The sequence below is a fragment of the Pseudonaja textilis genome, chromosome 3 (genome assembly GCF_049901715.1).
Source record: "Pseudonaja textilis isolate UNSWEBS1 chromosome 3, rPseTex1.2, whole genome shotgun sequence".
In the NCBI taxonomy this organism is placed as follows: Eukaryota; Metazoa; Chordata; class Lepidosauria; order Squamata; family Elapidae; genus Pseudonaja; species Pseudonaja textilis.
Genome location: NC_141992.1, coordinates 162,458,463 through 162,482,987, shown reverse-complemented (window position 1 = coordinate 162,482,987; position 24,525 = coordinate 162,458,463).

The following is a 24,525-nucleotide window of genomic DNA, read 5'->3' as shown; positions in this document are numbered from 1 at the left end:
GAAAGCTGTCTCCCTCTTTATTTTTTTTTGAACAACTAATTAAGCTTGAAGGGAAAAAAAGTTCACTATAAAATATCAAAAGTAAAACATAAACCTTAATCTTCAATTTGACCCTTCTGGTATTAATCAGAGTTTATGATACTGTTGAACTGATTGTGATGCCATGTTTTCTAGGTGATTTTTGCACTCTGCTAAAGTTTTAAATGGCAGTTGCTGCATGACCACATTCTATAAGCATGACATATTAAGTTAAATAAATGTAATTTGTATATAATAGCTGAATGATTTACCACTTGATTTTGATAATTTGTACATTACTCTATGGGATTAAATAAATGTGCATTTGAGACAGAGGGACAGAGACAGATATTCTCTTTTCAACTTTACACAAATATATTCCTGTTAAATGAAAATTTCTATAGTGGGTTTAAATGAGGATAAGTCTAGTTATAGAAATTATCCATTTTCTTGTAAATTTGTAAAATATATCCAAATGGCTTTGTTTTGTTTTTGATATTTTAACCATCTTACTCAGCTGCTGTCTTACAACTTGTAAAGAAAGTAGTAAAGAAACAATATTAAAATATCTTTTTAGAATGTTGAAAGAGCTGAGTACAACAAAACTCTCTACCCTTTGGCTTCCTAACAGTTGCCTCAGTTTGGCAACTATTTCAAAACTTACGTTTTCTGCAAATGTGAAACCCAATCCCTGGGTCTTATCCAGCAGGACTTTTCTTATTCAAAATATTTTTTCTGCCAGGGACCAGGAGCCTCTCTGTATACACTACTGTTCTGTTTTAAACTGTATGACTGAATTATGGAAATAAATAGTATCCTTTCAGCTTTTCAGCTTCTGCTTTGTTTCTGTGTTTAATTAGAACGTATATTTCCTGCATGCTTCAGAGTAATAATAAGGTACCCAAAGTATCCTATAGTTTTTTTTTTCCAAGCCAAAGATATCCATGACGGTTTTAGATACTTATAAATATTTTAATTTCAGTTGTTTTTGTGGAGATCTGCAATAACTTTGAGACTCAGAATGTAGCTCTTTAAAATTCTTTAAAAAGTAAATTATATTGTCAAATTGTATATTTTAACAATGTGGATGACTTAACAAGTCAGTATGGTTACTGAGTCACAGAAGAGGAAATTGACCAAAAAAGTACAAGCTTATTTAAAGCCATTTCTCCCAGAAGTCATTTTTATCTGGAAGAAAACTAGAATAACTCAAAGTTAAGCTAAGCGTCTAAGCACAGCCTTGGCATCGCTTCTCATTGTTTTATGTCCTTACATTTTTCAATTTCCAGACATTTTCTGCCAAACCATATACACTCTTTTTTTTTCAGTGATTGTCAGTTTTCTCCCAGTTGCCTTTTTAGAAAATCCCTTCGAAACCATAAAGGTCCTTTTGAGAGGTACTTTCTTTTGAATGGTGAAGAAATAGAAGAGAAACAACATTGTTCTGGGAACTGATGCTCTGACTGCACCTTATATGGTTAATAATTTAAACTTATGATTCAGTGACTCAACTGAAATACATATAGTTAGCCTGAACACTTTTATAAATCTTTGGAATTAACAATTCAATTGGAATATTTCTCTGAAGTTGCTAGCATTCTGAAGTTGCTAGCATTGACTTTTAAGGAGCAACTTTGCTTTGTTAATTTTTATTGTTGATGTGTAGATTCTTGAAATCTGTCCTTTTAACAATTCTGCACCAATTTTGTGTCTAACCTGCCACATGGATCTTCCTCAGCCAACAAGACAATATCATGACATGCTTTTATATGATATTATATACACTAGAAACAGCACATTTCCTTCTTCAATTGGTTTAGACTGAACATTGTAAAATATTTTATTTATTTATTTATTTATTCGTTAAAACAATCTAAGATAAAGCATAAGTATCTCTTTTTATTAAAAATTATTAAATGTAATGGTTAAGTGGAAAGTCAGCTACAAAAAGAATGGATGCATTCATGTTCTTTGTGTAGGTATTCCTATAACAATTTAGATATTACATCAGAAAACAGAAACAGAAGACTTAGAAGTACAATGTCTGCCTGATCCACTAGACATATTCTACATTTTTGAATCATCACATGCAAGCAAATATTAAACCAATTTCTTGGAAGTCTGCCGTCAGGAAGGAATCCAACTATGGACAATTTAAATAATGAAACAAAAGGAGGCATGGGATTTCTAAAACACTCTACAGCAGGGATGTCAAACTCGTGTTGTCACAATGGCGTCACATGACATATTGGTTTTTTTTTCCCATTTGCTAAACTGGGTGGGGGTGCGGCCAGCACATAATGCATCTGGCCCACGGGCCGCAAGTTTGACACCCCTGCTCTACAGCATAGTGCAATATTAAGCATCCTCCCAGATAATTTTGCAAATGAGACATGCTAATAAATTACTAAAATTAATGGTTTAGCCAGAATCTGTCTCTGGAATTATTACAACTAAAATGAGGAATTTAAAGCATATGTTTATTTTTTAAATAAGCAAATGCAAAAGGAATATGTTAATTTTATGTGGTAGTTCATGATGTTGGAGAGAGAGATATAAAATGTGTGGAAATATCTTTTGTTTTATATAATAGCTCTCAGATTGCTTCCAGATCTAAGGTGGCTCAGATCCAAAAATATTCAGTGCAAATCATATTAATTCAAAAGCTTCAAATGATGGCCTTTTTTGTTTTAAATGTTTAAAGCTAATTTTAAATATCCTACAAGTTCTCTATAAAAGGAAATTAAAAAGAGTCAGAATAGATTGCTGATTGACATGCAGTTTCCGATCATGAATGAGTCTACTCGGGGTGTCAAATCACATTACCTTCAGGAAGGATGAGGAAAGAATATATTAAAGGAATTTCAGAGATCTGTTTGCGTTTATGGGTTATACTTGCAGCATGCAGTCTGTTTCTAAGGCCTCTATAGTTAGAGGTTAAATTCTGCTGCTATATGTTCAGTAGCTGACTGACCTTTTGTCCATTTTGTCAGTGGGTTGCTATTGTTTAAGAAGCCTTGAAACTCGAAGAATAGACATTAATTTTCTTTCTGTAAATTGTATTGAGCTTACTTTTACAAACTATATTTACATGTTCTCTGTGCAGCCACATGTCCAAGGACACTTCAATACCAAATCCCACAATCAGATGCTGCAATCCTTGATTATGCTATGAAATGAACTATAGGTCACTGCTAGTGAAATGGAGGAGTACTTCAGAAAAATGTTTCCTTCCTAAGGATAGAAGAGTTTAGGAATGATTGTTTTTATGTTTTATCTGACAAAGTATACAAGACAGGGCTTTTTTTTTAAAAAAAAGATAACAATTCCTGTCAGGGAAAATCTAGACAGACTGAAATTTGAGTGGGAAAACAGATCTTATTATAGCCTTAAGTTTCACAGTAATATTATATTGCTATTGTAATAAAAAACAAGAAAAGCAATCCTAACATTAAAAGCTTTTCAACAGAATGTTATTAAATAGTGGGCCTTCTTTTATCAGAGAGAGTTTAGAGAGAAGCTATATGGCCATATATGAGGGGTGCCAGAATAATGGATTCTTTCAGTATCTTAAGTACTCAGTTGGAATGGATATTCTCCAACAACCTTTCAATATTTGTATTCTTTTAAACATGATTCTCTAAAGAAAAGAAGAATCTATCAAGTGAATCTGCAATAAATGGAAAAAATTGCAATCCAATTCTATAGTTTGAGGTGATACCAAAAGCGTGCAAGAAATAGCAATTTACATTTGTCACCATGTTTCTTTTTGTGTCATTTAGCTGGGATAACCAAGTGGGGCTAATTGAAAGATCATGGCATTGTGGTCTGTATCCATCTCATAAGCATACCTTGCCGTTCTCAGTTTCTAAATAGGGGGATGGATTATTCAGGGCTATAAGTGGAAAGAAGGTGGTATATAAAAAGACACTTTATAATTTTGGGCGATGAGTGAATCATTGCAATGAAGGAGTAGACTAAACTAAAGATATTTTTTCACTTCAGTCTAAAAGCAAATGGATTCTATCTAAAATACTTTATATAAAATTATGGTTTCAAAAAGAAAATATAGATCTAAATCCACCAACATGAAGCAATTTCATTTCTAAATTTGAGATACCAACTCAAATGAGATAATTTCAACAGCTCAGACAAGTCAATGCTTCAGAGCAGAACAAGGCCTAACCATAACAATTGTATTATTTCCTACATTAGGATGTAAAAAGTATGACTGCTAGCAACATTTGAAAGCCTTCAGAATCAGAGTAGGCATGTCCAAAATATTTGGCCCTTGTTTTGCATTTTTTGAATATAGGATTGCAGAGATTTAAACCACCTGTTTTACCCCCTACAAAAGATACCACTTGCAGTGGGTCCTGACCCCATCCAGCTTGTTAATATAACCCACTCTCTCATAAATAAGAGGGTGTGACTGGTGGCTTGGACAGAGTCACTTAGCTGGATTTCATGTCTAGTGAAAGTCAGCCTTGCAAGGTAGTTCTATCTAATATGCTAGTATATTTATTGTAAGGTCACATTAAAGACTTTTACCAGTCTGAAATACATTTCTCCTGCATCACCTTTGCCATCCAAAAAACTAGAGAAAGTGCTTTATGAGATGTTTATCACGCCCCCATTCCTTCTGCACGCGAGGCTTCCTCTTTACTGGACAACAAAGATTTTGCTCCCTGAACATGCTGGAATATATCTTATAGATTTTGGCTACTAATCACAAAAATAATCTATCACACAACATTTTTACTGCTTAAATATTTTTCCATTCTAATAAGCTATGATACTAGTCTATATTTTTATTTTACAGTTTCATACCATTGATATTTGGCAATATTTTACACTTATCATGCAGTGAGATTTAATGCTTGAAGGTATTGATGGCTGTGAGACAATGAAACATTAAGGTCTTTTTTTAACTTTCAACATTGGTATTTATTGAGGAACTTTTATTATCTATCTTTGGATTGATGCAATTTGCCAAGGATTCTTGAGGAATCTTCTAGAATCCGCACTAAGTTTACATTGTGACTTATGTTATGTATTTTAATAAAGAAAGTATTTTTCAAAAGTTGGAAGCCAATCTGAAACCTCAGAAATGGCACAAATCCCAAAGATGAAAATTTAAACCACAGGTCTCATTTTGTTACCAGCCCATGCTGAGAATTTCTAAACACAAACATATGTAGGTCAAATACTCACTGAGCTGGTCTGATTTCCTTACATCTTAAATTTATATCTGAGTTCTATAACAAACCGATTTTTAATGTAACTTCATAAATTATATTATGTCCTAAAATCTAGCATTATTCTTTTTTAAAAAGTTGGTTAATATCAAGTTGCATGAATGTTAAGATAGCAGAAAAATATCATAAATAACATTCATATCAATCATGAGTTCTTAGGGACATCCACCATTCCATGCAAGTAAAATTTAATGTTATGTATGAAGCCAGCAAGAGTGAGAAAATTAAAAGTTAAGAAAATTGTTTTTGGGTCTGCAGGACTCATTCATTCAGAGGAAAGTGAGAAAAAAGATGAGTGAGGGAAAAGACAATTGTGTATTGAAATGAGGGCTTACACTGTCAAATTTCTGTCTTTGTGTGGCTTTAAAAAACAGATTTTAGAAGAGCAATAATGAAACATGAAGTCTGAAGCTGGTGCTAATTAAAATAGAATTAATTTTGTCAAGATGTACAATAAAAATCCATGTGGTGCTGATATGTGTTTTAATCCAAGGCCTTGCTATTCGCTTTTATTAAACATTTAAATTGCACATCATAAACAATTTGAGATCTGGCAGACTTTGTAGCAAAGCAGATTTTTTAAAGTTTCAGGATGATGTGAAGTACTTATAGAGTATTACAAGTTCAGAAGCCATGAACTTGTGGATTGTGGAAAACTAAACAGCGAAAGGAATTAAATGCCATGCCATTAATGTAATGCTTCCCTGATTAGCAGTGTTATTATCTCCATTTGTTGTTAACAATGGCTATATAATTATAGGGGAGATTGCATGGAACTGTTTCTCAGGAGACTAATTCTTCTGGTAATATTACAAATGCAAGAACTCCTAAAAGAGAAACAAAGTAATTTGCCTGCATCTACATTCAAAATCAAGATTATTTTCTTTTGCTCCAACAAGAAAAAGAATGATGTACTTAAAAGTGAAATTCTATTGTCCCGACACTTTTACACCCCTGAAATCAGGTGAGATTGTCTGTCTGGAACAGGCAATGGCAGCATTACAAGCTTTTGGTGATCAGGGCATGGTCTATAAAGCGATGCAATAGCCACAAACAGGCAATAGCATTGGTGGGATTCACCTTTTTTTACTACCGGTTCTGTGGGGGTGGCTTGGTGGGCATGGCAGGGGAAGGATACTGTAAAAGCTCCAGTCAGATATGGTATCTGCCAGTTCTCGAACTACTCAAAATTTCCGCTTTTGAGTAAAAAAAATAATTTTATAATTTTTATTGGTGATCCCACAGAACAGGGAGTAAAAAATAATTGAAAGGCATAGCTGAGACAGAATGACTACCCAGTGACTAACCCAGGTTACTCAGTGAGCTTTTATAGTTCAGGATATACTTGGACCAGGGCCAACAACTTAACCACTATACCATGCTTGTTTTGTAATGGTTATGCTGATTGCCAGGGCCATCCTGAATCAATCACACAAAAGTAGCCATGCAGTTATTACTCACATAAGCATAGCACAGCATCTTCTATATTATACTAGTAACCATGGCTATTCTGCAGACCCACCACCATGTGTATTTTATTGGTAATTTGCAAATAATTTTTTTTGAGGACCAACTGGGGTTATTTAGTAATTCTGGAAACTGCATATAAGAAGTGGATTGGACCAAAAGTAGATCATAGTGGAATCACCAATAAACATAAATTAATACTTAGCAAGTTACCTACATAAATAAATAAAATAAACATTCTGCCTCTGGAACTGATTTCCAAGTAGCCCAGGAAAAAGGTAGGGAAGCTACAGTACAGCTCAAAAGTTAATACGTGTTCATATAGATGTGTATAAAATAGTTCTCCATTTACAACCACAATTGGGCCCAAAATCTCAGCTGTTGAGTTAAGTGAGATGTGCCATGTGACCACTTTGCTGAACAACCACAATCCTGGCTCTCCCAGTTGCAGTAATTGAGTCACCATGCAGGTCATTAAGTGGAGTGCTGGGAACAGAGCTCCCCAAAGCAAAGTCAGGCAGGGAAGGGCCCAGACTTCCCACAAGACCTGGGTCATCTCCCCACTCCACTGGGAAGAATAGATGTGCAAACAATGGTGTTTGCTGGCATTTTCACCAGACATGTGGTATGTTCTTTCAGGCCACCAAAATATTTTTCCTCCCCTGCAGGCATCCATTGGCCTTGCTGACTTTTCAATGTTCCCTTAAAGAGCATATTTCTGCAGTTAGAATTTGGCTTCTGTGAATGTGTATGGGAAGGCATTATGTCCTGTGGAGATTTTTAAAGGATACTAAATTTGCAAACTTCACTTTCTAATCCTAATCTGTAAATTGCTTATCAACTAAATTGAAACTATTGGAGACCTTTGTAATGACAAATTTGAAAACACAGGAAGAATCTGCATCAGTCCTGAACAAAAGAAAGATTTAATCACAAGCTTACAAAATTCAAGAATATGAAATAAATAACAAAAATATAATTAAGATTTTAATCTTAGAAAGCTATAAATGGATTATGGAGCCAGATAAAATTGGAATATTGAAATTTTTACAAGATTTGTAAACTACAGCAACAAAATATAAAAATCAATTGGTGGCCATACATACAAATTCAGGCAAGATATAAAAAAGATAAAGAACAATATGGATTTCACGTGGGAAAACACCAATTCGACATACTTATACAAGGAACTGAAAAAAATGATTTCAAAAATATATTTTTTTTTATTAGCTTTCAAGATGGAAGAGGAGGTGGTAAAGGAGACAATGGTGGTATGGGCAAAAAACATTGGCCACAATATAGATTTGGAACATTAGGAAAAAAATGTCGGGACTAAATTACAAATTAACTATGTCCACACCATACAGGGAAAATCTATATAAAATGTTTTATAGGTGGCATCTTCCTCCTGCTAGACTAGCAAAATATTCAACCTAAGCCCAAGCTGTTGGAAGTGTAAGAAGGAAAAAGGTACCTATTTTCATATGTGGTAGACCTGCCCAGAGATAAAGAAATACTGGAATATAATTCAATTGTGATTAGAAGAAATAATGAAACAGAAAATTGAACCCAAACCAGAACTATTCCTATTAGGCCTAATAATGGAAAAATATAATAAAAAAGATAAATACATTATGCTACATATTCTAACATCTGCTAGGATTTCCTATGCACAATTCTGGAAGTAAGAAATTGTACCATCAGAGGGTGTTGTTTTAAAAAAATTTAAACTCTGCAGAGATGGCAGATTAACAATGAAATTAAGAGACAAAGAAGAGACGATATATTATAATGTCTGGGATGCCTGGTATAAATGGTTTAAGAATAAAAAGAAATCAAAATGGCAATTAGGTAAAGAATAAGAAACTATGTAAATACTTATATCTATATTCATATCTATCTATATTTATTTATATATTAAGTTAAAATTGTATAATGAAAGAAATGTGTATATAGAAAGATGATAAGGAAATGTAAAAGATGTCTTGACATTGATATAATGATATATAAAGTTTTATTTTATGTTTTAAAATTTTGAAAACTAAATAAAATTTACTAAATTTAAAAAAAGAAAGAAAAACGAAATTTTTACAAGATTTGGAGATTGGCTATAAATAGCAAAAACCTTCTTTTGGGAAAAAGATCCTGTTTGTTTTTATAACATATAACAATGATAAGCAGTTTTATTATTTCAAAAAGTGGATGCTAGAGAGTATTAATTTTTTTTGGTAGAGGGAAAAGTACAAGTTGATAAAATACAAAACAGAAGAGACTTTTGAAGAATGGAGTTAGAAATTAGTAGCCACAATGTCAACAATGTCAGTACTGATCTCTGCTCCTATGAATAGACTATACCCAAATATGTTATTGAAGAAATGGCACACAGATAACAAATTTTATCTGACAAAATAGAGATAATATCAAAAGTGGATTTGCAACTGGTAGGTCAAGAGATTGACTTAGAAAAGGATGTTTTAGTGCAAACCTGTCAAACTGGCAGTCCGCAGGCTGATACATCACATGCAAGCCACACCCACCCCGGCTCTACAAAGGCAAAAAATGTTACGATACATCACGATCTGCCCCGTGACATGATTGAGTTTGATAGCCGTGTTTTACTGGATTAAAGCCTTGAAGAATTCTGTGTGATGGATAAAGAAGAAATGAAAAGAAATTGATAGTGTTTGAATGAACTAAAGATTAAAACTGTTAGAAATAAAAGGAAAGAATTTAGGCAATCCTTTACAGACCTTAGGGTGACATCAGGATTGAAAATATTACGTTTTTATAGATGTGTTTATAAATGTGTTTGAAAGGAACTGATTTATAATGTTCATCTTTATTATATTTTTATTTTTTCCTATCTTCTCTTTTTCTTTTCCTTGCACTTTTTCTTCTTTTTTTCTTGCTTTCTGTTTCAAGCTTACTTTGAATTATGTATCTACATGACACAGTGGCTGCTTAAAAGCTTGATGTGGCATCTTCAGGATCTAGACATGTGTGATGAATAGATAGCACTTTTGTTAGGCTATTTAGCACATTGAAACAGCCACTTTGTAGTTTTAAGGAGTGGATCTAGAGAGGAAATTTTCTTGAAAGATTTATGCAGGCCACTTAAGGAATAAGGCTGCAATAGAAACAAAATTCATTAAATAGAACACAACTTATTTGCAAAAGTGGCCTTGATATCTAGTATTTGAATTACTTGTCTTCTGATTATTTGGGGAAACATTTTAGGATTGTGGTATTCTTCAACAGCATAATACTATTTTAGAAAAACAGAAATGAAAAGGGATAAATAAAAAGGGTATATGTGTACTAAGCTGTAAATAATGAAATTAAATAAAAATATGTTTCATTTCTTCTCACCAAGAAGCTGACAATCTTTAAAGAATTCTGTGGTTATGTGAAAAATGACTGGTCTCTTTTAGAATCCCACGTGTGCTGAAATCTGTCCTCCAACTTTCTAAAATTATTGTTTTCTACTAAAGAGGTTTTTGGTTTTCTGCCTCACTTTTAGAAGCTGTACTGAAGGGAATGGAGAAGATTGTTCTTCTTTTACATATTTCCCATCAGTTTGATGTACCTGGATGTCTAGTTTCTAGATCTAAAGAAGCTTCAGGGAGGAGTTCCTGTCTTCTTTTAGAATTTAATAAAAGCATTAAATGTATAGAGAAAGGGGGGTGGCTTATACTATCAGCTTGAACACTAGATCAGGGGTGTCAAACTCGAATTCATTGAGGGTCACATTAGAGTTGTATTTGGCTCCCGGTGAACATGGTGAGTGTGGCCATTTCGACATGGACACTTGTGGTGGCCAAGTGCTATGGCAGGACTTCCCTGAGAACCTCCCTCTCATTATGATCTGCTCCCTTCCTCCCTTCGTTCCTTCTATCCATCATTCCTTCTCTTCTTTTTTCCATCCCTCTTCATTCTCCTTTCTTCTTCCTTCCCCTCTTTCCTTATTTTTCCTTCCTTACTCTCTTCCCATATTCCCTTCTTTTTCTTTTTCTTTCCTCTTTCCCCTTCTCCTTTCTTGTCCCTTCTTGCATGCTTAAATCAAAAGAGGAAACATTTCTCCTTTTGTTTTGTTTTTAGTTTGTTTTGATAGCCTTCTTCCAGTAAAAATGAAGCTGTGCTCCTTGCCCCATATTTGGCCGTGGTGGCCTCCTGCTATAGCATTTCCTAAAGCAATGAGTGGAAATTTTATTTTGTTATTTTCTCTCACTAGAGAACACAATTTATATATAAAAGAACAGTTGTGACCTAGGTATTTTTGTCCATGGGATAGGAAATACTTTTTCCTTAGATGGATAAATTGACAAAAAAAATGGACTTATGAAAGAGGCTGTGTATTTGTTGGTAATATACTTCACTGTTTCTATGGTAACAGGAGAGATATATAAAGCAGCCCATTTTGTAGGCATATAATACTGCAGCACAACACAAACATCTACTTATAAAGAATTACATATACCAGAACTTTGTAAACTGACTTGATTCAGGTTGGATGTTTTCTGGAAATTAGCTGGATTCAAACTGGACCAAATCAGTGGCTGCCCATTTTGACTTACTAAGTCAAAACTGAAATTCAGGAAACTGATCCAAGGTGGCTAACATGGGAGAAAATAGATGCATCTCTCTCTCTCTCTCTCTCTCTCTCTCTCTCTCTCTCTCTCTCTCTCTCTCTGATTTTTCCATTCTCACCACAACTAGAGATTGTTGTTTACAATCACAATTATAAAATATCCACAGTACAATTAAAATTTTATAACAATAAATATTAATCATTCCCTCCCGTTAAATCACAGATAAGACATAATATGGTAAGTGGTGAAATGTGTCCATTCTCAGAGACATGGATGCAAAGGATTGGACATTTCTTTAAGGTCATGTTTTTTAAAAAATAAAATAATGAATTCAATTTTTAACTTATAGGCCCATGGAAAGTTAGATAATTTTACAGTTCTTTACAGATTGGTGATGGTTAGAAAAAGCTTCATTCTCCTTTTTCTTTGGGATACAATACAAAAGAAATATAGTTTGTTAGCATAGCAGAGGAAGTTTGAACTACCAATTATAGATAACACAGCTTTTTAGAGCCAAGATTCTTTAGACTTGCTTTTTACATTTTTAAAAAATGTGCCCAACATTTTTATTCCATTCTTCAGGCAGTATTCTGAAATGCTGAATCACTTATAAAGCTCCACAGGACTGCAGTTTCTTATAAAGCTTCAGATGTTGTCTGAAAAGGTTTCGGCTTAGCCTTTGGCTTTAAGAAAATCCATATGCATATCTATTAAGAATTTCTCATCGGACAAGAGCATCTTCTTAAACATCACAATATCAACTTCTCTAAACAGGTTAAAATGTTTGAATATATGAATCTCAATAACACAAAGAACTAAAGCATTTTTATTTATTATTTTCCAAACAGAAGTCTATAATTTCAAAGCATATTGGGCTGAAATAATGTTTCCCATTGCTAATTTTGATTAACTTTTTCCATTACTGCAGTTTCTCCCCCACTTCCTGGAAGCCACAAGGTCTATTTTCTTTAATTCTAGGTAGAGCTGCCTTGCGCTGTAATTGATGAATCAATTAAAATTCAGTTTAGCCTCAGATGAATATAACATATATCACATTAACAGTGAGCAGATGAATGAAGCTCTGATATTGTGGTGGGTGTAAATTCAAAGGGAAACTCCAATATAACACTGATTAATTACAACTTATTGAAAAATTTAAACCTATTCATTTGAGGCTAAATGCAAAAAAACCCCTTTAATTCTGTTATATTTTCTACAAAGTGGGTCTATCCCATCAAAGCCAAAATTTGCTCTCCTTTTTCTGGATCTCATATCTTTGCACAAAAGATACTAGATAATCAATTCACAAGCCGAGATAACGCCACAAAACTAAGCCTCAGACACCTCAACTGTTTCTACCCAGTTGAAAGCCAACTTTGAGAAGATCCAAGGGACTTATCCATGAAATAGCAGAAATATTCCTCCTGTGGATGTTCTAATAGTTCATTCCTGTCCTGAACAAATTATTAATGCAATGGAATTTTATATTAAATTACATTAAATGTAAATAAATTTTATTTTACAGTAACCATGTTTTACACTGGCCATAGTTTTTGTTTAATTTTGGATTATATATTGTGTCCACCAATCCACCAATTCTAACTTCTTCTATTCTATTATTAAACATACCATAGCTTACTTGCTAAGTGTAAACACAATTGTGTGAATGCCATGGTGCTGTTTTGTGTACACTGAAAACTTTGTTTTGAAATACATGGCTAGGATCACTTGTCTTTATGTATTTATGGTCAATCAATAACCATGGTTAGTTCATCTACAAGAACAACAACAATCAAAAACATTCTCCAAATTTTTGAAAACAATGCCTCTGTGTTTAATAGAAATTTTGTGAATTGGTATAATACAATTGTAGAACAAATTCTATTGAGAAAAGAGAGATTAATAAATGGTCATTTACTTGCCATTGTTAATGCCTCAGTTTGTAAATGAAATTTCTTCCTCATTAGCAAAATGTTATTTTCCCACTTCTCTGATTTTCTGAAGTGGAAGATCTTTAAATAACATATTATTTCCTTACTTAAGGCACTGCTTTTAATATTAGAAAATAATATTTAACATAAAAGATGGTGCTGACATAACACCTACCAGTTCATTTGCAAAGTTCTTTTATTTTTATTTTACTTTTTTTTCCTCAAATGCTGATGCATTTATACTAAGGCAATACAATGTACTAAGGTATGTACTAAGGTAATACAATCAATATGAAATACTTCATTGATTTGGGTTTCTGAGTGTCTTTTCCCATCCTTTCATCTATAATATCGTTTTCACCAATGGATTATCTGTACTTCAATAAAAATCTCTGATTTCTTCTTTCTTTCCCCTGGGGACCTTGTAGCTATTTAGATATTTGATATAGTTTGCTACAGTAGACCTTAAAAAGTCAGAGAGACGGGAAAGCAGGCTAGAGAAGAAGACGTTGACTAAGTGTTATTTTGCTTGATGTCCAACAATAAAAGTTGCTCGACTGTGAAGTTCTGAAAGTTAGGGATGAAGCTGTAAGACCCTTCTAAAATATTATGAAAATCTGCCTCTTCATAAGTAATGTAAATAAAAACTCGATATATACATGGTTAATGAAATTTTACCATTTCTATTTTATGTGCCAACAGCGCTGGATATAATGGAATTCTGTCTTACCAGATAATATTCCTTTGTATCAGATTTGTATCAGGACAAATCTGATACAAAGGAATAGCACGTCAAGGTAAAAATGAACCATATCACAGAAACCATGTTATTTAGAATAGAAATTTAAAGATATAATGCAGCTGCAAAAAAAACCCCCATAATATTATGTTATTTACATATTAGGAGCCCTGAACAATGGCATAATATTGCAACAATGATATTAAGTAATGAAAAGAACTATACTTGAAATCATATGATTGCATGAGCATAAAATAAAATTGATCTATCTAATAGATGACCACATAGATTCAGAAAAGGTTGCATGTTTGCAAACATGGCTTAATTAAACTGTGATCTCACACATTTCCTTGAAGAAAATTCTCACATATATCTGACTTTAATGTAGCAGTATAATCAAAGTATGTATGTATGTATGTATGTATGTATGTATGTATGTATGTATGTATATTTTGGCTCCACAACTGAGCTGGCATTAAGTGAACAGAAAAATGGATAGAATCGCTGTATATTTAATAGATGAACAAAGATGCACATTAGAATTCTCTTGAATTCTCTCAGTTTTAAATGTTAAACATTTCCATAGGAATGTTAGATTATAGCACTAGTTCTAAGTTTCTTGCTGGTAACTTGCCTGACCAAAGCTTGGATGATTTTATTATTTTTTTCCATTGGCTTTTAGAGTAATATTATATGTAAACAAAATAACTCTCATGTATGGGATAGAGAAATTAAACAATATTTGGGGTTCCTCTTTTCATCCTGTATTTTAAAAATGATTCATTATATTCTCTTTTTAGCTTTCAACCTAGCTTAAAATGTGTAAAGTTCTTGGCAGTTTTTGAAATTCTATTTTTTTTTTTACTTTATAATTTTCCCTTGCCTACAAACACACATATCACTTTTTATGTTAGAAAACTTCTGCAATATTTTACTGGCAATTCATCATATATTTTTATAAAATAGTGGATTAAGGTTTATTGTTAAGATGTTAAGATGCTTTGTGCTTAAAATGTTAGTAAAAATCAATGGTATGTGGTTTCTAAAGACAGAAGGAAACAAATGACACACAGGGAACAACATTAAATTAATAGTAGTATCAGCAAAGCAAAGGTTAAATACTCAAAAACAAAAGACCTGTGTTGGCTGTTCAAAGTAAATGAGCTAGACAAAATATAGATAAAGCTGATTGCTGGCAATTTTAAAATTCCACTAGGTCTAAGAAGCCGTTGCTATAGGATAGCGGTTGCTGTATGAAAGTACAATAAAGTACACCAGACAGTATTATTTTTTAAAAAAAACTTTAAAAATGTAAATTCACTCATCCAGGAACAGTGATGGATTATCACATTTCTTTTTCTTCCTATAAGTAAGAAAATGTCAAGACAGAAAATACATTTTCTATAATTTTTCAATACATTATAATCACAAGAACAAACTGATCGATGCAGCCTGCAGAACCTGCTAATGATTCTTCACTTGAAGGAGGGCAAGGCTTTGAGATGTCCAGTGGGAAGCCGGGACTAGTCTGTTTATTCGAATACAAACTTGAGGAAAAACGTGTTAAAGAAACAATGGTGGCATGGGCAAAACATTTCGGTTATAATATTGAATTGGCTAAATGGCAAAAACTCTGAACCACAAATAAGAAAATAACATTGGCTACGGCTTATAAAGAAAATCTTTATAAGATGTTTTATAGGTGGCATCTTCCACCAGCAAGGCTTTCTAAAATGTTTAAAAATATATCTACAAATTGTTGGAAGTGTAAAGATGTATCAGGCACATTTTTTCACATGTGGTGGACTTGCAGTGCTGCAAAAAAATATTGGAGACATGGATAGAATAAACAGTGGGAGAATGTATTCCATTTAAACCAGAATTTTTTCTCCTAGGTATAATATCAGAAAAATTTAAGAAGGAAATAATGTATCTAATAGTACATGTATTGACAGCGGCTAGAATAGCATATGCACAATACTGGAAAAATGGAGTCATGCCTCCAGAAACAGAAATAATAAGAAAAATTGTGGCATATGCAGAATCAGATAACTTTAGAAATAAAAGACAAAGGAAAGTCAAAATATTACAAAACATGGAATAAATTTTATCTGTGGTTATATAACAGAAGACAAGGTAAAAATATTAGTAGTTATGATTAGATTAATTAATAATTAATATATTGGATAAGGAGATTACAAATGATGAAGTAAAATGTATATATGTATAACAAAGTTAAGTTGAATGAATTGTTTTGTATTTTCATAATTAAAATTGAAAAATAAATTTAAAAAAATAGTCCATTTTTGTGGCATTCTTTAGCAAGTAGAATCACAGGTTTGAAAAAAACTGAGTGAAACAAGAAAGAATTGCAATTGCAGATTAATTGCTTATGAAGTATGCAGAAGATCATGCTGGTTGAACCAATACATTAACATTTTTACTTGCCATTCTGCTGAAAATGTAACACACACTGCTTTGTTGAAATCTAATTGTATCTTTTCATATGCTTCATACATTCCTATGCTGCGTGTGCCATTGTACTATGTTACTTTAAGTATGATTAGTGAAGACTCCTACCTGGATGAATGAGCTTCAATTCACTAGAGAAAAAAGTCTGCCTGCTTATCTTAAGACAACATTTATTTTTACTTACTATAATATGTTCACATATTAATGAAAATATTTAAAAAGTATCAAAAAGCATGCATCATTTCTGTCTAATTTTGGGCCTGTTTTTATGTCTTTTCTTATATGTCAGATCAAAAGTAAAACCAAAAAGATTATCACTGTAATTAAATTAAAAATTATTGAAAAATAGAGCCAAATACATTGCAAGTATGGGTATTGCAGGCAAGGCAACAGGCGTGGGTGACAGGGGGTAAAATATACGCCATTACAGTACTATTTATCATTATTTATTTATGTTTGTTATGATTGCCCACTCCAACAGACTCTGGATAGCTTACAAAATCCAAAAATAGTAAAAACATAAAACAATACAGATATCTGGAGTAAAATAGCCATAATAGTAAAATGAAATTACAACAGTAGTCCCACAAACACAGTAATTGAGACCTGGGACCAAAATCAAATCTTTCTGGGACCTCAGGAGAATAAGTGCTGTTCATATCGAAAAATACAAAAATGTGACTTAATTAGTTGGGTCTCAGGTCTGATGCAAGTATGTAAAAGTGGGACGTACATCGTGATATTAACAAACATAGGTCATCATTTTGTCCCAACCTTGTTTTGCTGTGGATGCCTGGTCTCGAACCATCATTTTATTTAGCCCTTTACTGGGATTTATAAAATGTTTTAAGATCATTAAGATAAACGTAGTGTAGTTTAAGACACAGTTATCTCCTTTTACCAAAGAGTAATTATTATAGTTGCATTTGCATATAACACTAAATCATAATATAGGGACATTATGTAACTGTGTAGAAAGAAGTACATACAAAGAACTTACCCTTTCTGATTTGTTCCTATTCAACACACACTATGAACTATGGCTCCATAAAAAGGATTCTCTACATCAGTTAATTTTATGGAAGGGAGGTGGTAATTTGGGACAACCAATGACTGACAACATAAATGCAGTGGTAGGAAATAGCTTACTTACTTAACTTTATAGCAGTCATGAACCCACACATGTAGGAAATTGATACAGTAGTCATACAAGTTAAATACTCTGTTTCAAAGCTTCTGGCTGCTTCTGATTGATTCATCTTTTTTTTAAATCAACATTTATCATTTTAGGATTACCAGACCTGTGGCACAAAGAATTTTTTAAAACTATTCAGATGTGATAAATCAAATCTTAATTCCAGTTCTACACTGCTTAAATTATAAACAGGTTTTAATTATTATGCTTAACTTATAACACTACAGAACTAATTTAGGAAGTGATAGTCTTCATTTGTGAAATACTGAAAAATCTAATCTGTTGGCACTGCAATATATTATACTATACTTCTTGATGATAAGCTTTTGACCTGTTTAGTTCTTGATGCATTTAATAGATTCAACCTTGAATTTAATAAAACCCGATTTATTATTGGCAGTTTTAAAATTTGGAGTTCACTGGTATCCTATTGATTTCAAGGATTAAGTGGACACTAGAAAAAGCTGTCATATCAGACTATTGAACCACTTAGGCCACTAATGTCTGCATTACACCGATGTAACTTTCCAAAGTTCAAGGCAGTTTTTCTATCATTAGTTGAAAATGCTGGGAATTGAACCTGAGAAAGTGATTTAGTTCAGTAATGAACTTCACATTACACATGTACTGTATGTGTTGAACTATATATCCTTTCCAAGGGACCTGAAAGTGAACTGCTTATAGATCATATAAACATATATGAACCAGGAAGCTTGGACAACTGCTATATAATTGCTCAACATAATAGTTATTTTCTATTTTATTTATACATTTATTTTTGCAGCTATTTGTATGTGATCTGTTCATGTTACTCCAGGTGGCTTGCAACAATTATGTTGAAAATATGACTAAATATTAACATCTTAAAATTTCTGCTGCTGCTATTGCTTTGCTTTAACATTCTCTCTCCCTTGTGGAATGCCCTGACGGTATTCATTTGTTACCTAAAGAATGGCAAGGTAGGGTGACTCCATCAGGAAAGCTATTCTAAGAGGAAGCAGCTGTTCTAGGAAACCTTCCATCTCAAGAGGTGTGGCTACCTGTATCATTCTGTCCTATTGTCAGCCCTTGGAGGTTATCCAGATAAGAATCACACCTAAAAGTAATAGATTGCATTGTTTTTATTGTTTGTATTTTGTTTTAAAATATTTTTATTGTTTTGATTGTTTTTATACTTTTGTAATTTCCCAGAGTCATAGATTGAATTGGATAGTTATAGAAATTGAATAAATAAATAAATATTTCTACCTTCCTTATAAGGCTACATTAACAGAATCTTGCAAATCTGAAAGTACATTTATGCCCCATCATCTTTACAGTCCAAGAAACTAGGGAGAGTTTCTACTAAAAGTTATCATGCCTTCATTCCTAGAGGTTCAGCTGCCATTTATCTGATCATTGCCTAACCTGTGAATCTTCTTCCTATCTCCCAAAATCATTTCCACATATTATTATATAATCTATTGAGATTATTTAGGGTTTAGAAGACAGTCCCAAAAGTAATAAACGCTCAAGTTGCAGATGATTTCACGGTACTTTACCAAAGTAGAGAAATGAATATGTAGGTGACATGTCTGATTACTAATGGGCAATCTGATAGCCCTTGCTTTCTCATATTAGATCATTAGGTTGGACAGATTGTCAATCAGAGGCTACTTTCGGATATAATAATTACCTTCAATTAGAGCCCATAGAAACAAAAAAGAACAATTTAATTGTTTCAATATGCTCAGCTGGATAACCTTTTAAGATTTTAGTTTAGTATAACTCTTAGGATTTTAACTTATCTAAGAGACAGAAAAATAAACTAATCTAAGTCTATGTGATCTGATAATTAAACCAAATAATATTTTTGAAGGAAAGGTTGAACTTTAAGAGCATTCATGTTTTATAAAAAGTAGAGCAGGACCTCTGCTGGTTATTAAAGAATATTGTACTACCTCAAATATTGTACTACCTTAATATTTCCTCACAAACTTTACACATATAAATAAAAATGAACAATAGATGCAAAAGGTATTATTTGACCTGAAGTTTATATTATTTTTCATCCATTAGAAACATGTAGCAATAGCAAATAAATGGAATTTATCTATGTGTCACCAATGATATATATGTGTGTGTTTATGTGTATGAACTAGAGTGGAAGATGATACTGGATTTAAAACTTGATGACAAATGTGCTATGACAATGAGACAGTACTCTGATAGCTGAAAATGTAAATAAGGCAGAACCTCTGATAGCCATGAAACACCATAAAAACAATAGATTAAAACTACAGTAAATATAAAGAAGACCAACCTAATTATGAAAAGTAGAGCCTTAGAATCGATAAGGGCAACAATGAAGTGTTACATATTTTTTTTATCATTTCAGAATTGACTATTAACAATAAAGGAAGCAGCAGTTGAGAGATACACCATGCACTAACATTTGCTAGGTAATAATGAAGGCCTTGGAAAATATACTCAGATGTTTTATAACTATAAATATGAAGGTGATCCCGGCTAATATTTTCTCCATGACACTTCATGGAACTGAAAGTTGGACTTTGAAGAAACAGGATAAAAAAATGTAGTGATACTCTTGTATTTTAGTGAGGGAGAGGCTTGGAGAATAACATGGTTACCCAATAAAACAAACAAATGTTTCAGAGAAGAAATATTTCTGAGTTCTGACTCAAGACATAAATGACCAGATCTAAATTATCACATTTTGAACAAATTATGTAAATTTTTATCTATTTTGGGAAGACTATAATGCTGGGAAAAGTGAAAGGAAAGGAAAGAGGATAAGCATCAAGTATGAGGGACTCAGTTGCAACAATGTTGGGTGCACCCTTGGAAAATTGAAGTGCTAGGTTGAAGACAAATTATGCCATAGAAGGTCTATTTATTGGTCTTTAAGAGTCAACACTGACTCACTGGCACAGAGTGAAAAAAAAAGATGGCATATAATAAATATTTTTCTAGGTAAAGGAAAAAATGATTATCTGTATGTATACAAGGTCTTTAACTTAATAGTTATGAGCTGTGGTGGCATAGTGGTTAGAATGCAGAATTGCAGGCTAATTCTGCTAACTGGCAGCAGTTCAATTCTGACCAGATCAAGATTGATTCAGCCTTCCATCCTTCCGAGGTTGGTAAAATGAAGACTCAGATTATTGGGGGCAATATGCTAATTCTGTAAAATACTGAGAGAGGGTTATAAAGCAGTTTAAAGTGGTATATAAGTCTAAGTGCTATTATTAAGTTCTATTGCTGGTTTAGAATATAGAAAGGAAGCAATAAGTAAACTAGAGATTGGGCTTTTTTAAAAAAATTGTACTTCCTTTAAGTCATAGTGTGTGTTGGGGGGTGAATGCCCCCTGTCTTTTACAGCCTCCACTCAAATCTGATTATCATCCCATTGATCGAAGCACCTAAATTTTTCTTCAAAAAACCTGATAATTCTAGAGGTTCATATAGTTTTGCCATACAACAATGTATAGATCATTTAGATCATTTTTCTCAATAAATAAATGAATAAGTATAACTCATTGGTTGAGTTTTTAACTCATTGGTTGAGTTGGCTCTCTTTATCTAGTTTTAGGACTTCCATGGAGAATAGATCAGTCATATTTATGCAGAAATACAATGGAGGTATACCTACAAAAATTCTACAAATTTCTACAAATATTCTACAAATACCTTTGTACTCATCCTTCATTGGTTTCAGAAAGTTGATGAGTACTAAAAATTATAAATACCAAGCAATTTTCTTCCATAAGAAAAATGTAGTGAAGTCACATGGCAACTGACACCAACAGGTTCGAGCTCATGTATTGAGTACCAAACAAATGATGAATAGCAGGACAAAATTTTCAGGTCAAAATGTGTTGCGTACCAAATTTGATAAGTTTCAAAGCAGTTGAGTATCAAAGAATCAAAATTAAAAATTAATCAAATATTAAAAATTCAAAAGAGTTCATTAAGTTTTAAATCCCAGTATACTTGCAATAAGTATCAGATTAAAGACATCAGTATTTTTAACATTATAACTCTACATATCTGTGAACTTTGAGAAGTCCTGGAAAAGTACTGGAAGAGTGGGAAAGGGCTAATGTTCCTATTTTCAGAAAAGAAAATATGCCTTTAAGATTAACATTGGGCAAAATTCTTGGACAGATTATCATACAGGAGCCAAAATGGATTTATGCCAAACAAGTCATTCCAGAATAACCAGATTTTCTTTTATGATGAAGTTATTATCCTGGTTGATTGGAAAAATGCCTTCGATATAGCATAAATTGGTTTCATCCAGGCTGTTGACAAAGTTTCCCATATCATCCTTATTAACAAAATGGTTAAATATGAGTTTAACAACATAACCCCACAGTTGGCTCAATAATTCTATTCAAAGGATACTGTAAATGTAAATGATCTACGGTGTCTACCTGAATAGCCACCTTGAGGGGGATGTCATAGGTTCTGCCTGCGTCTGGCGCTGTTCAATGTTTTTATAAACAATATGTATGACAGAATTCTGAGAATGTTTATTACATTTGTAGATTATACAAAGCAAGGTGGGCTGGCAAATTCTTGGAAGGAGGTGGGGGAGAGAGGGGGGTTAGAGCAATCGGCAGAAACTGAGTTCCAGATAAATGTTTGCATAAGACTGAGTAAATAAAGGATTGTGTTGTAGGCTGCTTACTCACATGTTTATTCAGAAATGGCTTCACATATTTTACTTTTATTTACTTTCAAATATGTTTCTTTTCATGTCAATAAAACCCATCATGGTTTTCATCCATCAGGCCAATTCAAGCATAGAATGTTTTTGCACATGTTGTGCAGACATAAGTGGGTATTACAGTCATTGCGCTAGTGGCTCTAGTCTTACACAGCTCCCCTTTATGTTGTGTTCCAGCAGTGCACCTTGCTTTGTAAGTTTGATAGCCATTATGAGTGAGGCCATGCCATGTAGTCTGGGTTGGTGTCAGCAAACAATTTCAGTAAGGCCATTAGTGTGTCTTTGTAATATTTATTCTGCCTTCTATGCAAGTGTCTTCCAGTAAAGAATTCCTCAAAAACTTGCTGCTTGGCTATGTGCTCATCCAGCATACAAATGACAAGTCATGCATTGTGGCCATATTGATCAAATTCTTTATGTTTCTTAGCTCTTCAAATTAATTCTGCATAATAGACTTTCAGTATCTGCAGGTTCCAGGTGGAAGTATTTACTAAACAATGCAGTTACATCCAGCTACTTACAGTTATTTTTAATTTATGTCATTACCATTCTTCATCACAAAGACAGACTTCCTGTCTCTTTTTACAGCAGATACCATATTCATTTATAATTTCCATTAAGATGAGACATTTCATCTTTTTTTAAAAAAAAATTGCAAAGCACATTATCAAATGTAAATAAATTAGAACTCTTGTATGGTCTCACAAAAGATTAGCTAAATTGAAATGCTAGTTTACTCATGTGAAATAAAAATAATTGTCAATTCTGGACTAATTGTCTCAATTCAACTAAGCATATGATTCTTTCTTTGTCTTCTTGACATTAATTGGTCATAACACACTGGTTCTTAGTAGATATATGCATATTTTTTCTCTATGGTCATTATTAGTTATTTCTAGGGAAGTGTAAAAGGACAGCTGCTTATCATATTGAGTGAGATCGATTTTAACTCAAATATAATCATGTTGTTGCACTTATTTCATGTGGATTTGATTAATTTTTGACATGTTTTTGTGAGGTCTAACCTGAAGGAGATCCTGGATACCAAATTGGAACCATACCAAAAGTTTATAAAATTTCTTCTACTGTAATTGCTAATCAGTAAGTTTCTGGAGTTCCTGAACAAAAAAAGGTGGCATATAAATCAAACATTTCATTTGTTTGCTTTTTGTCTCATCTTTTTTGTTAAGAAACTCAAGAAACCTATTGACTAGCTTTTGATACAATTCAAATCGGGTAATCAAGAAAGAGAACAATAGGGGATTTCATGCATGATTCTTTCCTCCTAACTAGTTCAGTCTTTGTATGTTTGTTTAGCATAAAGTAACACACAATAATTACACTTCCATAATATAAAAGAGTGTACCCTTGGCTAGTGCAGAAAGAAATGTTCTGTCTTCCACAAATGTACTAACATATTGAATGGAAAATCAAGGTTTGAATACATTTCATGGAAGTCTTTTACACCATCCAATGTCTTTTAGTTGAAATCCCTGCAGCCTTGTAATGAGCGGTAAATCAAATGAGGCATGTCTTGCACTACTGGTTATAAATCAAAATTATGTCACTGATGGAATGACAGAGCTCTGTTACTGTTGGCCTATTAACTAATCAACTATGGTATCATATATGCACATATATGGAAATTGATATGGGTTATAAATTGATAAAATAAAAATATATAAACTTTCAGTTCAGTCAAAAAAAACATGTTTCTTTCTTTTTGGTGCAATTTTAAAATAGGATGACCAAGTATGTTTAAAGAATTGAAATTTGTGGTACATATCACACATTAACAACATCAGTTATAATTAGAGGCCAAATGAATCTCAGTATTTCTATTTCTCTTCAATTCTTTCTTACCCTTCAGGTTCGTTTCAGCCTTCCTAAACTTCATAAATTTTCTTAATTATTCAAATTAATTCAGATGTGATTTGTGAACTATGTAATCCTATGAAATGTAAACACATTTCGGTGGTGTTCTTTCAGTTCTTTCAGTTATTTACTTATTACATTTATAGAGCTGCCCATCATATAACAAACTCTGGAGCACTCACAATCAAAAACTAAAGTAACGTAAAACCCATATTAAATCTATATTCCACATAGTGCCCATGTTTTCCT